General features: G+C 35.5%; 1 long non-coding RNA gene across 25 annotated transcripts in view; it reads left to right on the top strand.

Moving 5' to 3' along the window:
• The window catches only part of LOC102159571 (uncharacterized), a 595,399-nt gene that overhangs the window by 219,976 nt on the left and 360,150 nt on the right, over positions 1-15,273 (top strand). For all 25 annotated transcript variants that reach the window (XR_014839756.1, XR_014839751.1, XR_014839749.1 and 22 more), the window contains exon 3: positions 47-80. This is a non-coding gene — a long non-coding RNA (uncharacterized LOC102159571). The remainder of the gene's footprint in view (positions 1-46; positions 81-15,273) is intronic.

Below are 15,273 nucleotides of genomic sequence, written 5' to 3'. Positions count from 1 at the left end.
TCCTTTACATTTCATGAATACTGATTCGGCTGCTTTTGGTTTCCAGATTCTCAATCTACTGCGGTGATGCCATTACTTTGGTGAGTTTTCCACACTTGCTGAATATCCTGTCCCTTGTGCTGCAATTTATATTAACTACATATGGTTGATGCTCTAATTCTAAACTCAGCACTTCTGAGTATGTATTTAATTGCTTACAGAATAACCAGTGGGGGTGGCTTTAGAAAACCTGTGACTGGTTCTTCACCCTTCTCGTCTTTTACTTTTTCTTATCTTTTTGTTTGGGATATGTTACCTTCTCACGTTATTGAGCTCTTAGAAAAGAGACATGATTACATTTCATATGGGAGTGCCTTCTTTTCCTGTGTCTATCATTGGAAAGGAAAGGCCAGATGTGTGTGTTTTTAAAAAAAATCTTGAATTAATCTACCTCACTTTGAACAATCATGTCTGCCTGCCGTCTTTCTGACACGCCGGTATGCACACCAAATGTTTGTCCACTTAACAATGAGACGCATATTTTAATATTCCCAGATCTATTGATGTTTGCTTAGAATTCAGTTTCCTCCTGTATGGACTGTGGAATAGCATCCATTTTCCCCTGTCTTGTCTGCTCAATACTTTTATACTGAACCATTTTGCCTTTTGCCCCAGATGCATTTCATATTTTGGAGGTCAAACTATGGTTGGACTGTTATATCCCCTAATGGCTACTAAAGCAATATTCTTTGAAGAAAAAATATAAGGTATAACTCTGTGGCTTGTCTGTATCTTGAGGGTCTTTTTCACATTCCGAATTTCAAGAGCTCAATGAAGCTGAAGTCCCTAACCTTATAATCACAACATATACCCCTGGCTAATTTTCTCTTGCTACAAGAATAGCTACAAGAATGAGACTTGTCATAAAGGGGAAAAAAGCTCTTCAATAATTAGGATTCATCTATAACTAGAGCATTTTATTAATTACACATTGTAATCACATGGATAGTCACAAAACCAATCGTGCAAGTCTGTATTTAGAGATTTGTAGACAGAAGACTTAACGTAAACATAGAAATGTTAAGCCTACTCAACTGTAACTTGCAAAGACGATAACAAGAAGGATTCTGTTCTCTGTATGATTTGTGAACAATGCTAAGTAAATATTCATCATTAATATATAATAACTGTTGCTTTTGGCAGTTCACTTTTCATTTAATTTGATAATGTGTCCAGTAAATGAAGTGGTACAGGCTACAGTGTTTTACCAACACAATTGCATATTTTCAATCATTGTTAAATGAAGGCAGCTCAAGGCAAAGCTTTAACCCCCACTAGTTTTGTGTGTGATAAAAAGAGAAGGCGCTATCAATCTTTATTGTCTGTCTCGCTTACTGTAATTGCATTCAATAGTCCACTGATTCTGTTGTCTGTGCTAATGTCAGGAACAGAGGAGAGCCAGATGCTCAGACTTGATCATATGCATCCAGTGGCCACTTTGATAAGTTGGCAGCAAGTCGCTGGGTTTGATGATAAATTGTTAACGCTATAGATTATGAACAGCTGAACACTGCAAGTGTACATGGAGGAAACTTCTTACCTTGTTTTAAATCTGGCATCATGATGCTAGCTAAAGGGCATGTCATGTATTATTCAAATGCATCTTGCACTGGAAATGTGCCAATGACTCATTGTATCCCCATGAATAGTAAAAGCAACAACAACAACAAAAATCCACAGTGATTTGAACATGACATTAATGGTCCCAGGATTATGAAAAGCATTTTGAAATACTGTTTAATAGTTTTGATTATCTAATTCAACAAGAAGAAAGCTTTTGAGCCATATTCATGTTTAATCCATATTAAATCATGCTCTTCCTGGTCATTTCTGTTATATTAGCTGATAATGAGGATGTTTTCTAAAAACAAACTGGTTTTTCATTAGTTAAAAACCCATGGAAATTTGCTTGTGAAGGGACATCAGTTGGAGCTAGGGGGCAAGCAATGTGTTGAAATTTTTGCCAACATTTTGTTTCATATAGATGCTGCCGCCTCTGAGAGAGATGTGATGTAGGGCCTTTGTACAGAGTATATAATAGGTCTTATTTCTCTTAAGCCCATGTGACAGTTGTAAAAGTTCAGGTCATTGTTCTTAACTTATTGGACACCTATTAAAATTTAAAAATGCTAGGATTATCATGAACCATACAAATGTATTATACTAGAGAATGCTGAGCTGTTGACCACATATTAAATCGAATATTCTAAGTACAACCAGGTGGGAAAATATCTTTGGAGTAATTGCTCTTTTCTTTTTCTTTTGGCCACTCTTGTGGCATGTGAAAGTTCCCGGGACAGGGATTTAACCTGCACCACAGGAGAGACCCAAGCCAGTGGCAGTGCCAGTGCTAGATCCTTAACTCGCATGTCACAGAAAAACTCCTGGAAGAATTGCTCTTGAAGTCTCTGATCTTATATGGTTCATTTTACCTAAAATAAACATATGTAGGAAACACTGTTGGATTTAAGGATTGAGACCAAAAAAGTCTCTGGCCTGACTGGTATGTTTCCTTTTATTAGATAAGTGAAATTTTGTAATCCATTGTGTATTCACTTTTGCTTGTGCTGTCAGGAAACTCAAAGCTCAATTATAGTCACCTTTTTGGCTGAGTTTTCAGGTGTGATTATCTATGTTATCTCTTTCATTCTTTTCTTATTACTTTGTTTCCATGTTGCTCTCTAATTGGCAAGATGGGTATATAAAATCAATGGATAGCACATAAAAGAAAAGAGGGAACAAACTTTAGCAGGAGTTTTAAAGGGTGGAGTCCTGAGGTGCTTAATCATATCACCAGAATAAGGACAGAAGTCTCTAATAATGACCAGAGTAGAATTCTAGCTGATACTGGGAAAGTCACTTCAACTTCTTTATGGTCAGTTCCTCATCTTAGAAAAAAAAAGAAGTGGATATAATAAAAGCATTTGGGAGTTCCCATCGTGGCTCAACAGTTAACGAATCTGACTAGTATCTACAAGGTCTCAGGTTTGATCCCTGGCCTTGCTCAATGGGTTAAGGATCTGGCATTGCTGTGAGCCATGGTGTCGGTCATAGATGTTGATTGGACCCTGTGTTGCTGTGGCTGTTGTGTAGGCTAGCAGCTACAACTCTCATTTGACACCTAGCCTGGGAACCTCCATATGCCATGGGTGCAGCCCCAAAGAGACAAAATAATAATAATAATAATAATAATAATAATAATAATAATAAAAAGCATTTAATTCATAAGATCTGGTGAGGATTCAGTTAATTAATATAAAGCAAGCACTTAGTCAATATTAGCAACTATGATAGTGATAATTTTTATGTGAGCTCTAGAAGGCAAAGATAGCCCAGCATAAACCCAGATCTCAGAGTTTCCTTCTGATGGCATCAACTGAAATTGAATTCAAGTCTAAAGTTCAAATCTCACCCATGATTTATTTGGTATACTACAAATTAAAATCCTGCTTTAAGCAAGGTAATGTATGAGAATCTTCATGTACTCATTTGATGATCTGAGATGTACTCTTCATTCATAAAAGATGTTTAACTTTGTAAAATGCTTTGTTTTTAGAGTTCTTTGAGGTATCAGGCTTTTCTTTGAGAATGAGTCATTTAAATTTACACAAGATTTGCAAGAACATATTGTTGGTCTATAGTAAGATACTGCTCCCCTTTACTCATCACTTGAGAAAGAGATCCACCCAGATGAACCCTTCCTCTTTCTGGATCTCTAGGATTACTGCCACTCTTCGTTTGCCCTAGTCACAGCGGAGGGTAGAGTGGGGTTGGGGTTGGCAGGGGAGGGGAGAGGGGGATAGGGAGGGGCTGCTCCTTCCCAGGCTTCTCTCCTGCAGCTCTCCCCAGTGCATACCTATTTGTCAGTGTGCCTCCGGCTCCTGGTTTGCTTTGCCTATGCTCTTCAAGTCCATCCAGACACTGGGAGCTACCAAATCTTCTCTGGTGTGACCTTTTTCCTGGGACTTCAGTTCACTTATCCAACTACTTATTTGACATCTCACCTCACATGTAAATAAGCATCTAAAGTCTAGCTTCATTTTTACCTCCCCCTACTCCCCATCTCATTCCCCAGTCATTCCTAATTCATTAAGTATCATCACCATCAGAAATTGTCAAAAACTTAGTTATCAACCTTGCTTTCTCCTTCTTCACCCATCACACCAGTCCATCAGAAAGTCTTGCTGGGTCTGTCTCTGGAACATATCTGATTCTTTCTCCACCTTAGCCTCTATGCCTAAGCCACCTGCCACTCTCATTCATCCCACTGTGGTAGTCACCTGGTCTGTCTTCTTCCTTTCTTGCCTCCCTTACAATCCATGCTTTATAAAGGGATATTTTAAGAACACAAATAAAAGCATGGTGCAGAATCCTCCCTGAGTATGGCTTCCCATTTTCCTTAGGATAAAGGCCATTTCCCCCCATTGTCTGTGAGACCCTGCTTTTCCAAAGTCCTCCTTTCTATACCCTCATCCCTGTTCTTCAGGCATTAGCAGTGTTGCTGTTACTCAGGACCTCAGCATGGATGTTTTGTTCCTTGGAACACTTTCTTTTCCCAGATTTTTACAGGATGGACTGCTTCACATCATTCACATCTCTGCTTAAATACCATCTCAAGTAGACTTTCCCGCAATGCATCCACTACTGTGTCTTGTATTTTATTTTCTTCAAAGGTTATCATTATCTGATTACTTTGTTCTTTTTTTTTTTTTTTTTTTTTTTGCTTGTTTCCTGTATTCCACTGCTAACATGTACCTTCCTGAGAACACAAACATTTTCCTCTCCTTTACCTTTGAGCATTGTGTTCAGCATAGTGGTGCATACTATAGGTTCTTGGGTCAGATTCACCAGTTGTGGGTGCTGCCACTGACACCCACTGCTCTGTGATTTCACACCGGTTGCCTCATTCTGTGTGACTCAGTTTTCCCATGTGAAAGTGGAGCCTATGTTAGCATCTGCTCAGACTATCGTTGTGGGGGATAAAGAATACCATATATGTGAGATGTTAATGACAGGCCTGGCACTCTATTTTCCTACTCAGAATAATACTTCTCTATAGTGGATATTTAATAATTATGGGTTGAATAACAGAGGAAATAAACATAATGATATCCTCATCTTTCATTCATAGATATTTTTGAATATTATCTATTTTCATATTATTTGTGAAAAGATAACAATTTTTTGACCTTAAAGGAGTATTTAAATATTTATAAAGTTAAACCCAGTGACCTATTATTAACAATTATGTTGTCATTTAAATTTATAAAGTTGATATATATATATTTTTTTGCTTTTTAGGGTTGCACCCGTGGCATATGGAGGTTCCCAGGTCGAATCAGAGCTACAGCTGCCAGCCTATGCCACAGCCACAGCAACGCTGGATCTGAGTCATGTCTTCGACCTACACCACAGATCACAGCAATGCCAGATCCTTAACCCACTGAGAGAGGCCAGGGATTGACCTGCGACCTTGTGGTTCCTAGTCAGATTCATTTCTGCTGCTCCAAGACGGGAACTCCTAAAGTTGATATATTAAATCTTTATACATCAGTCAATAATTTTTGTCATATTGGCTGACTCATGAAAAATTTTCTTGATAGACTTTTGAAGGTTGATAACTATTTTCTATTCTTGTGTGTGACTTGGGAAAAAATAGAAAATATTGAGCAAAATGAAAAAATAAAAATAATCTGTATTTTCTGATTTTATACATATATATTTGCATTTTCAGACTTCTCTGTATACTGGAATTATATTTTGTTTGATATTAGCTGTTGTTATTAGCCTGAAACAAAGACTTTTGGAAGATAGTTTCTTTGAAAAGTAATCCTAGGGTGATCACTTATACTGCTATTATTATTGCATTGCTTTTTGAAAATTAAAATTTTTAGTATTTGTTGCGTGTATGTAGAACTATGATTAATTTTTTAAAATGTATCTTAAGACCTTGTTAAACTTTCTCAGTAGCTTTGTTGTAGCATTTTCTATATGTACAGTTGTATTGTCTGGCTAAAAACCATTTTACCAATTCCATTCCAATTTTATGCCTTTTATTTCTTTCTCTTGTCTTATTGCACTGTACAGATCCTCCAAAAAAATGAACTAGTAAAAGCAGAAACATTTGTCTTTGTTCTAGTCTTGGAAAGTATTCAATACTTTCTAGGAAATATCATGCTTGTTGTAGGGTTTAGTTGATACCCTCTATCAGATTGAGATAGTTTCTTTCTCTTTCTAGTTTTTTGAGGATTTTTCTCAAGAACAGATGTTACATTTTGTCATTTTTTTCTCCCTGCATCTTTTGGGATGTTTGTATGTTTTTTTCTTTTTTCTTTTATTAATATGAGGGATTTCATTGATTTATTTTCAAATGTGGAACAAACCTTCGATTGTATTAGTTGTGAAATATTATTATAATTACTTAATTATGATGTATCACTTTTTAATGTACTTGTTGGATTCAATTTGCCAATATTTTGTAAAGGATCTTGTGTGTTTGTTCATGTATTGTTTTTGTTTTTGTTTTCCGAAAATATCCTTACCAGGTTTTGCTTATCAGTTACGTGGGCTTATAAAATGAGTTAGAAAACGAACCTTTCCACAGAAAAGATAATCATGGACTTGGAGAATAGACTTGTGGTTGCCAAGGGGGAGGGAGTGGGATGGGTTGGGAGTTTGGGGTTAATAGATGCAAACTGTTGCCTTTGAAATGGATTAGCAATGAGATCCTGCTGTGTAGCACTGGGAACCATGGCTAGTCACTTATGGTGGAGCATGATAATGTGAGAAAAAAGAATGTATACATGTATGTGTAACTGGGTCACCATGCTGTACAATAGAAAAAAAAAATTGTATTGGGGAAATAACAATTAAAAAAAATTTAAAAAAAAAGAAAATGAGCTGCCTTCTGCTGTTTATAGAAAGAACTTATGTAAGATAGGTATAATTTTTTTTTTTAAGTATTTGAAAGAATTCACCTTTGAACTAGCTAGGTTTGAAGTTTTCTTTGTGGGAAAAACTTCAGTAATTTAGGAGTTCCCATCATGGCTCAGTGGTAATGAACCCAGCTAGGATCCATGAGGATGGGGGTTCAATCACTTGGCTTGCTCAGTGGTTCAAGGATCCAACGTTGCCACGAGCTGTGGTGTAGGTCACAGTTGTGGCTTGGATCCCACATTGCTGCAGTTGTGACACAGGCTGGCAGCTATAGCTGCAATTAGACCCCTAGTCTGGGAACTTACATATGCCACAGGTTTGGCCCTAAAAAGACAAAAAAAAAAAAAAAAAAGGGAGTTCCCGTCGTGGCGCAGTGGTTAACGAATCCAACTAGGAACCATGAGGTTGCAGGTTCGGTCCCTGCCCTTGCTCAGTGGGTTAACGGCGTTGCCGTGAGCTGTGGTGTAGGTTGCAGACGCGGCTCGGATCCCGCGTTGCTGTGGCTCTGGCATAGGCCGGTAGCTACAGCTCCGATTCGACCCCTAGAATGGCAACCTCCATATGCCGCGGGAGCGGCCCAAAGAAATAGCAAAAAGACAAAAAAAAAAAAAAAATTAATTTGTTTAGTTAGTATGGGGCTGTGCAGAATTTCTGTTTCATCTGTGTCACTTTTGGCAAATTGTTTGATAAGCATATGTTTATACTTAAAATTTTCTTAATGAGCTTTTATTATCTATTGGATCTATGGTTGTATCCCCACTTTCATTTCTGACAGGGTTATTTTGTGTTCTCTTTTTCTTGATCAGTTATTGGTTTATCAATTTTATTAATCTTTTAAAAATTAAACTTTGTTACTTTTTTATATTACTCTTCTATTTCATTAATTGTTGCTTTCCTCTTTTTAACTTTTCTTCTTTCTTCTTGGGTTTAATTTAATTCTCTTCTTTTCCTGTCTTCCTAAGAAATTTAAATCACTGATTTTTTAACTTTCTAGTATAAACATAACACTGTACATTTCTTTTTAACCACTACCTTAAGCTGTATACTACATCTATTGATATGCTGGATTGACATTAATATTCAGTTTTAATATTTTCTAGTTTCTTTTGATAATTTCTTCTTTGATCCACAGAGCAAATTAGTATATTCTTTAACTTTAAATATTTAGGGATTTTTTTTAGCTACCTTTTTTATTGATTCCAAATTTTCCATTATCATAGAAAACATACTCTGTAAGATTAAAATACTTAAAACTTTATTTAGATTTAATTGTGGTCCATTGTGTACATGAAAAGAATGATATTCAATGAATGCCAATTAGGCCAACTGTGGAATTATTCTATATCATTATGACATTTTGTCTACTTGTTCTATCAGTTATTGAGAAGGGAGTCACAATCTACCACTAAGACCATGCATATTTCTCTCTTTTTTTCTGTCATGGTTTGTTTTAGGTATTTGGAAGCTCTGTTTATTAGGTACCTACCATTTGTCATGTCATGACTCCCTGATAAATTGATCCTTGGTTCGTTATGTAGTGTCCCTTTTTATTTCTAGTAATGCTTATTGACTTGGCTTCTAATTTTCTTGATATTATTAGAGCTATACCCTTTCTTCTGACCCTTGGGGCCCTTTCTCCTATCTCTAGGTATGTTTTAAAAACCAAGCCCCTGAATTTCCAAGAAAGTGCTCCATGCAAGCCTCCCAGGGCAGTGCATGAGCTTGCACTCTAGTTTTCAGGTTTTTCTTCAGTTCTGGCCCTGAATATTTAGTTAACTTTTGTGTTCGATTATGCATTACAAGGATGTTTGTTATGTCTTATCCAGCATTTCTAGATATTTGTAGCAGAAAGAGCTTTTGGGTTATCCTGTCTGCCCTATTGATGAAGTTAGAAGGCTCACTGTGCCTTTAATTGTACAAATTGTACAATTACCTCATTTCTTTTAAATTGCCACACCTGTGGGGTATGGAAGTTCCCAGTCCATGGATTGAATCCGAGCAGCAATGCTGGATCCTTTAACCTACCGCGGTGAGCTGGGAATTAAACCTACACCTCCTCAGCAAACCAGCCACTGCAGTCAGTTTCTTAACCCACTGCAGCACAGTGGAGACGCCCTATACAATAACCTTTTAAAAAATATTTGAATTTAATTTTAAATTATTTAAAAACAAATGTAAAGAGTAATAAGAACTCTGACTGTTACTCAAACCTTGAGGTTTCTGAGACATACAGATTGTAATGGAGGCTCATGAGGTATTTTTAGTATTTCAAAATTTCTTGTTTAATTTATTCTATATGAATACACAAAAATACTGTGCATGCTAACTAGCATGTCTTGTCTCTCTGCCTTTCACTAAAATCGTATTATTTCAGTATAGCAACAATGGGCATATAATGGTGACCAGAAACTCTAGCTCTTGAAGATATTTGAGACTGAAACATTTTCATTACACCAAACACTGATGCGAATATTTCAGATTCGTAATAGTGAGAATTTAGCACATTCCCCTTCTCAACATTTCTTAAATTTTCTCAACATTTCTTTTTATTAATTTATCACAATAATTGTAATTTTGCCTTATATTACTAACCTCTTATTTATACTACATTTTGTTCTGTTGTCCTATCCATACATTTTTGTATTAAAAATCCATATTTCATAAAAAATAAACGCAGAACCACTGGAAAAAGTGAAATAAAAGTAGTGTTTGATTATGTAAATGTTTGGATCCTCTGCATTATAGCTTTCTGGACTTAAAATTATGAGCTAGATGTCCTTTTTTCCAAAATTCTCTCGGGATCATGACCTCCATACTTGCATTCTAGAGTTTAATGAGATTATATTTTGTAATTGTGTAGTGTGTCATAGATGATATTGTAATAGTTGCTGCTATAAATCACTGAAAGTGTTTGTATTTTATAAGATTTTGTTCTAGAACCAGAAAGCAAAATAACGAATATCTCTATGTAAAATCAGCCTTGATCTAGGCATTTGGATTTACTTAGCAATTAGTTTATAGTACTGAAGTATAATTATAAGGCTAATTTGCTCATCATTTCTTTCAACTGTAGCTATAGTAGTAGAGATATAGGCTTGCTACTTTGGAAAGGTCATAAAGGCTAACTCCTTTTATGAAAGTTTAATCCCCTCTATAGTATTCCTGCCAAGTACTTTTTGAGTCTGGAATTCAGCTCGTGTTCTATAGCTCTGTAACCAGTGAAGTAAAGTCTCTGATTCTTGGAGACCAATTGCACTTCCTGGGATAATAAATTACCTTCTCTCAACTTTGGTTTATCTTTTGTCTCACTTTCTCTGAAGCTTCATGTTCCTGATTATGAGTCACTGTCCCATGTAGCACAGGACAATTGGAACCAAAGCCCGGTGCTCCAGTGATTTTCTCACCCAAAAAAATTCATCAGCTTCAAGTATTTCATAATTTTATGCATACATGCGTATGTGTTTTGGTGGGGGAGAAGTCACATCTTGCAGGCTCTTTTGACTATTTCTTTTCTACTCTTTAAAACCCACTCCATTCATTTGAGGTGGAGCCTGGTTTTATGAAGAAAATAACGTTCACATTCAGTGTCAATCAGTTTTATCAAAGAGTTACTTTCAAAAAAGTTTGTGCTCACCCTGAAAGAAATTCTGGTGAATAGTTTTTTTCTCTCATCATAGATCATAATTATCTTTTAAAATTACATTAAATGGCTGTTCCGGTTGTGGCTCAGTGAGTTAAGAACCCAGCTAGTATCCATGAGGATGAGGGTTCAATCCCTGGTCTCATTCAATGGATTAAGGATCCAACATTGCTGAACGCTGCGGTTTAGGTCACAGATGTGGCTCAGATCCCATGTTGCTGTGGCATAGCCTGGCAGCTATAGCTTTGATTCAACCTCTAGCCTGGGAACTTCTACATGCCATAGATGTGGCTGTAAAAACAACAACAACAGAAATAGTAAATGTCTACCTACATATACGTACACAATTACCAATGTAAATAAGTAACCTGCTAGTATGAATTCTCAGAAAAATTTCTGGTAAGAATTGGTAGGACATTTAATGATAAAATGCTGGGAATGTGAATTGAGGTCCAGAATGGGGAGATTTTGCATAGGGATGATCACAGCAGACAGCAGCTTGAAAAAATGAAATAACTTGCTTGCAGGTTAGGTTGTGATAAGCTGTTATGAAATAAGTACTCTTGTGTTATATTCAAGTAGTAGAGAATCAGTAGCTAAAAACACATTGCCAGATAGCTGGACATGTCTTACCTTCCTTAATGGATGTATTAGACTAATCTGTAATGATGCACTGATCTTCTAGATAGAAAGCCCTCAAAGCACTTTGAAACATTAAATGAGTGACTACTATAAGCTGACACTGTGCTGTGCAGCATGGCTGCTTTTGTGGCTTTAAAAGTGCTTAGAAAACAGATCAGTCTCTAAAATGGGTGTATTTCCCTCTACAAATTTTTCTAACACAGAAAGAACAAAGACTAACATCTTACCTAAAGTTTCAATTGCACTAGTTTCTGAATTACTATAAATACATTATTAAATCTTACTACAATGCTGGTTATTTTTATTTAGAGTTATGCATAATTTTTAGAACATTTCCTTTCAAAATGAAGAGAGACATTTATTTTTGTTTCATCTATAGACAATATTTTTCTTTTACCTATCTGTGCATCCACTTTCTTCAGCCATCCTTTCTCTTGGTTTTTGAATGATGTTGATAAAAATATCTTTAGATCTTACTTAAAAGTACAATATGTTTACAAGCTAAGAGCAGTGATCTCTAGGATCAAACTCACCCATTTTTCATATGACTCAATGTCTGCAAGAATTGTGTGGTTTTAAATAAAAATTAATACAATTAAAAATACCTTTTTAATGTGAAAAAAATAATTGCCTGGTGGTTCTACCTTGACAGGTTTTCCTTAGTTCTTTTTATAGATAGTATATTGTTCTGGAGCTACAGTCTCTCCAAATACCGGCAATAAAAATTAGAACTCCAGGGCTACTGCCAGTGGCTGTGATAACTAAGTTTTGATAGTGAAATAGGTGAGTGTTAAGAAAATGTAAGTTGATAAGAAAGCTATATATTTAAAAGAGAAAAGAAATACTTGGGAGGGTGGTCTTTTGGTGCTGCAAAAATTACTGAATGATGTTCAGTTCTATTCATCCTTGAGGGTCTGCTGGTGGCAGCAGTGGCAGTCAGGGTGTTGCAGAATTTTTACAGTGTTTAGATATTGTCCTAAGTAACTTGTCCATGGACACAGGGACTTAATAAATACTTCATATGTTCACATACGTATCCTGTGCACATTTTTTATTGAAAACAATCCTTTTGTAAAATATTTGTCTGCTCTGCTATATCAGTATGAATGTATTTATAGCCCTGGGAATTATTTAATGTTGTTTGATATCTCTTGTTTTGTTTATACTGAAAAATCATTAACTAAGAAGCAGATAAAACAAAAAAGTGGTTTGTTAAATTCATATTACCTACTGTTCTTTCCTTTCTCCTGCATTTTCTTCAAATTAATCAATTAAAATGCACAGATGTTCAATTAAAACTATAAAAATTTTCCATGGCTACAGATGTTTTGAAGCTACATTGTTGAAAATGTAACATATCTAGTAATGATTCCCTCTCAGAAGAAATTAAATTAATGACTCTTGGCTAGATTATTTTCCATTTGATAAATTAAACAAAATTAGAAAAAAAAACTGAGACTTACACTGCCTGCTACATTTATTAATTAGCATGATAGACTAGCAGATATTAATATGAAAAGGCGACAACATGGAAAATGTTTCTTATTTTTCAAGTGAAATACCTTTAGGACTGCAGTTTATCTTATCAGCAAATAGTTATATGGTATAAATTATTAAAATTTCACCTGTAAATAGCAGGCAAGTGACAAATTTCGTTATCCCACATAACAGTGATGGTAGAGATGTGATTATGCAGGGCTAATATAACATTTTTCTTCCATTTTTGTCCACTCCATACATGATAGACAGTGACTCTTAAATCATAAGTAGAGAAACAAGATCTTTTTTCTTGACTGTGTTGCTTTATCTCTAAGAGAATTTGGTGGGTTTTTTTTTTTTTTTTCATCATTTCCAATTTATTATTTAATTTTTGAAGATCTGTCTATTCTTTTTTTTTTTTTTTCTTATGTCTAAACTCATACATGCTCATTGCATGTACAGGTTTCTGCAGAGAAACAGACCAATAGGAGAGACACATATACTAACACAGACACATACATGCATAGATAGAATGAGAGACAATAAGAAACTGGCTCACATGACTGTGGGGGCTGGCACTTCTGAAACTGGTAGGGTGGACTGATAGGCTGGAAACTCTGGCAGAAACTGATGTTGCTATCTTCAGTCCAAAATCCACAGGGTAGGCCAGGCAGACTGGAAAGTCAGGCAGATATCTATGTTTCAATCTTGAGGCAGAATTATTTTTTCTCTGGGCCATCTCAGGCTTTGCTTTTAAACTCTTCAACTGATTGGATGAGGTAATTTGCTTTACTTGATGTCTACTGATTATAAATATCAAACACATTTGAAAAAATACCTTTAGGAGTTCTCATCGTGGCTCAGTGGTTAGTGATCCCAACTAGCATGCATGAAGATGCAGGTTCGATCCCTGGCCTTGCTCAGTGGGTTAAGGATCCAGCTTTGCCATGAGCTATGGTGTAGGTTACAGGTGCAGCTCAGATCTTGCATTGCTGTGGCTGTGGCGTAGGCCAGCAGATGCAGCTCCTATTTAACCCCTAGCCTGGGAACCTCCATATGCCATGGGTATGGCCCTAAAAAGACAAAAAGAGACTAAAAAAAAAAATACCTTTACAGCAATATCTAAACCAAAGCCTAGCTAAGCTGACATATAAAATTAACCATCACACTCATTAAAAATATTTTTTTAAATAATGACAAACTGAAAATGATATTTAAAAAGCATGTGTGTTGGGGGAAATAACAATAAAAAATAAATTTTAAAAAATAAATAAATTGCAGAAAAAAATAAAAAAATAAAAAGCACTTGTAACCAAGCCCCTGCAAAGGATTTCTGCTAACATTTCAATATATATCCTAAGTCTTCCTGTTATGTTTACACACCTTTTCTTCTTCCAAAGTTGAGAATATAATATTTATTTTATTTCCTCTTTTTTCCCTTAAGAGGATAAGCACCTTTTTACTGCATTGAAATGAGTATTCTACAACTCATATTTACTAGCTGCAATATAACCGATTGAAGGACCTGTTGGAGCCTTAGGTTTTCCATTTAAGAAGGACATTATATCTTTTCATGCCTATCCTTTGAATATATTACTACACATGCATTTGCTTGTTAAAAATATGCACATTTTAAAACTTTTTGCATGCATTGTTAAGTTGCCTTCCAGATGTTATACTAGTTTACATTCCTAATGGCAATATTTTAGAGGTCTCTTTCCCTGCTCCTTTTCAGTATTGGGTGTTAGAATAAAAATATTTCAATCTGAAAGAGGAAAAAAAAGGCATTCAGTTGTTCTGTAATTTGAAATTCCTTGATTTCTAGTGATGTTGAATGTTTCTTAAGTTTATTGAAATTTATAGTTTGTTGTGAATTGTTTACTTTGCCCTACTTCCACCAAGATGCTTGTCATTTTCTTTTTATGAAAAACTATATACAATATATAATCACTTTTTAATCATATATTTTGCAAATACTTCCCCTAATTTACTACTTGCCTTTCAATTTTAGTTATAATTTTTTTGATATACTAAAGTTTTGGGGATTTTTTTTTTTTTTTTTTTTTTAAGTAGCCAAAGCCACCAGTATTTTCTATTATGTCATGCTTTCGGTTTCATGTATTAGACTCTTTCTACCCCAGGGTTGTGTGCTTTCTGTTCTCTTAGTTTCTTTTCTTTTTTAAACTTTGGAATTAAATTTGATATATGGTGTGAGGCAGGGATTATTTTTCAGTTTACAATTCTGTTTAAAATGCAACTTTTAAATCTCCTTAACATGATAGATGTTTAGACTGAAAAGGTTAGAAAGGAACAACTTGTACACGTCGCAACTAGTAAATCCAATATATAGTAATCATGGTGGTTCTGCAGTATTATTTGGTTTTCTGTCCAAAAGCAGAGTTAAATGTAACAGCAGTTGCCTGAGGCATTCATGCGTGAATGTGTATGCATAGAACGTGCCTGTAGGTTGACATGGTTCTGGGAATCATTGCATTGTGGCCCTGTGATCTTTTAAGCCACAAGGTTTTCAGAGACTT

Source organism: Sus scrofa, chromosome 3 (genome assembly GCF_054392235.1).
Source record: "Sus scrofa isolate SSC_HxYL_T2T_F1_AM1 chromosome 3, Sscrofa_HxYL_maternal_Yorkshire_Landrace_v2.0, whole genome shotgun sequence".
Lineage (NCBI taxonomy): Eukaryota > Metazoa > Chordata > Mammalia > Artiodactyla > Suidae > Sus > Sus scrofa.
The sequence above is the reverse complement of the archived record's forward strand: the minus strand, read 5'-3'. Positions and strand labels throughout refer to the sequence as shown.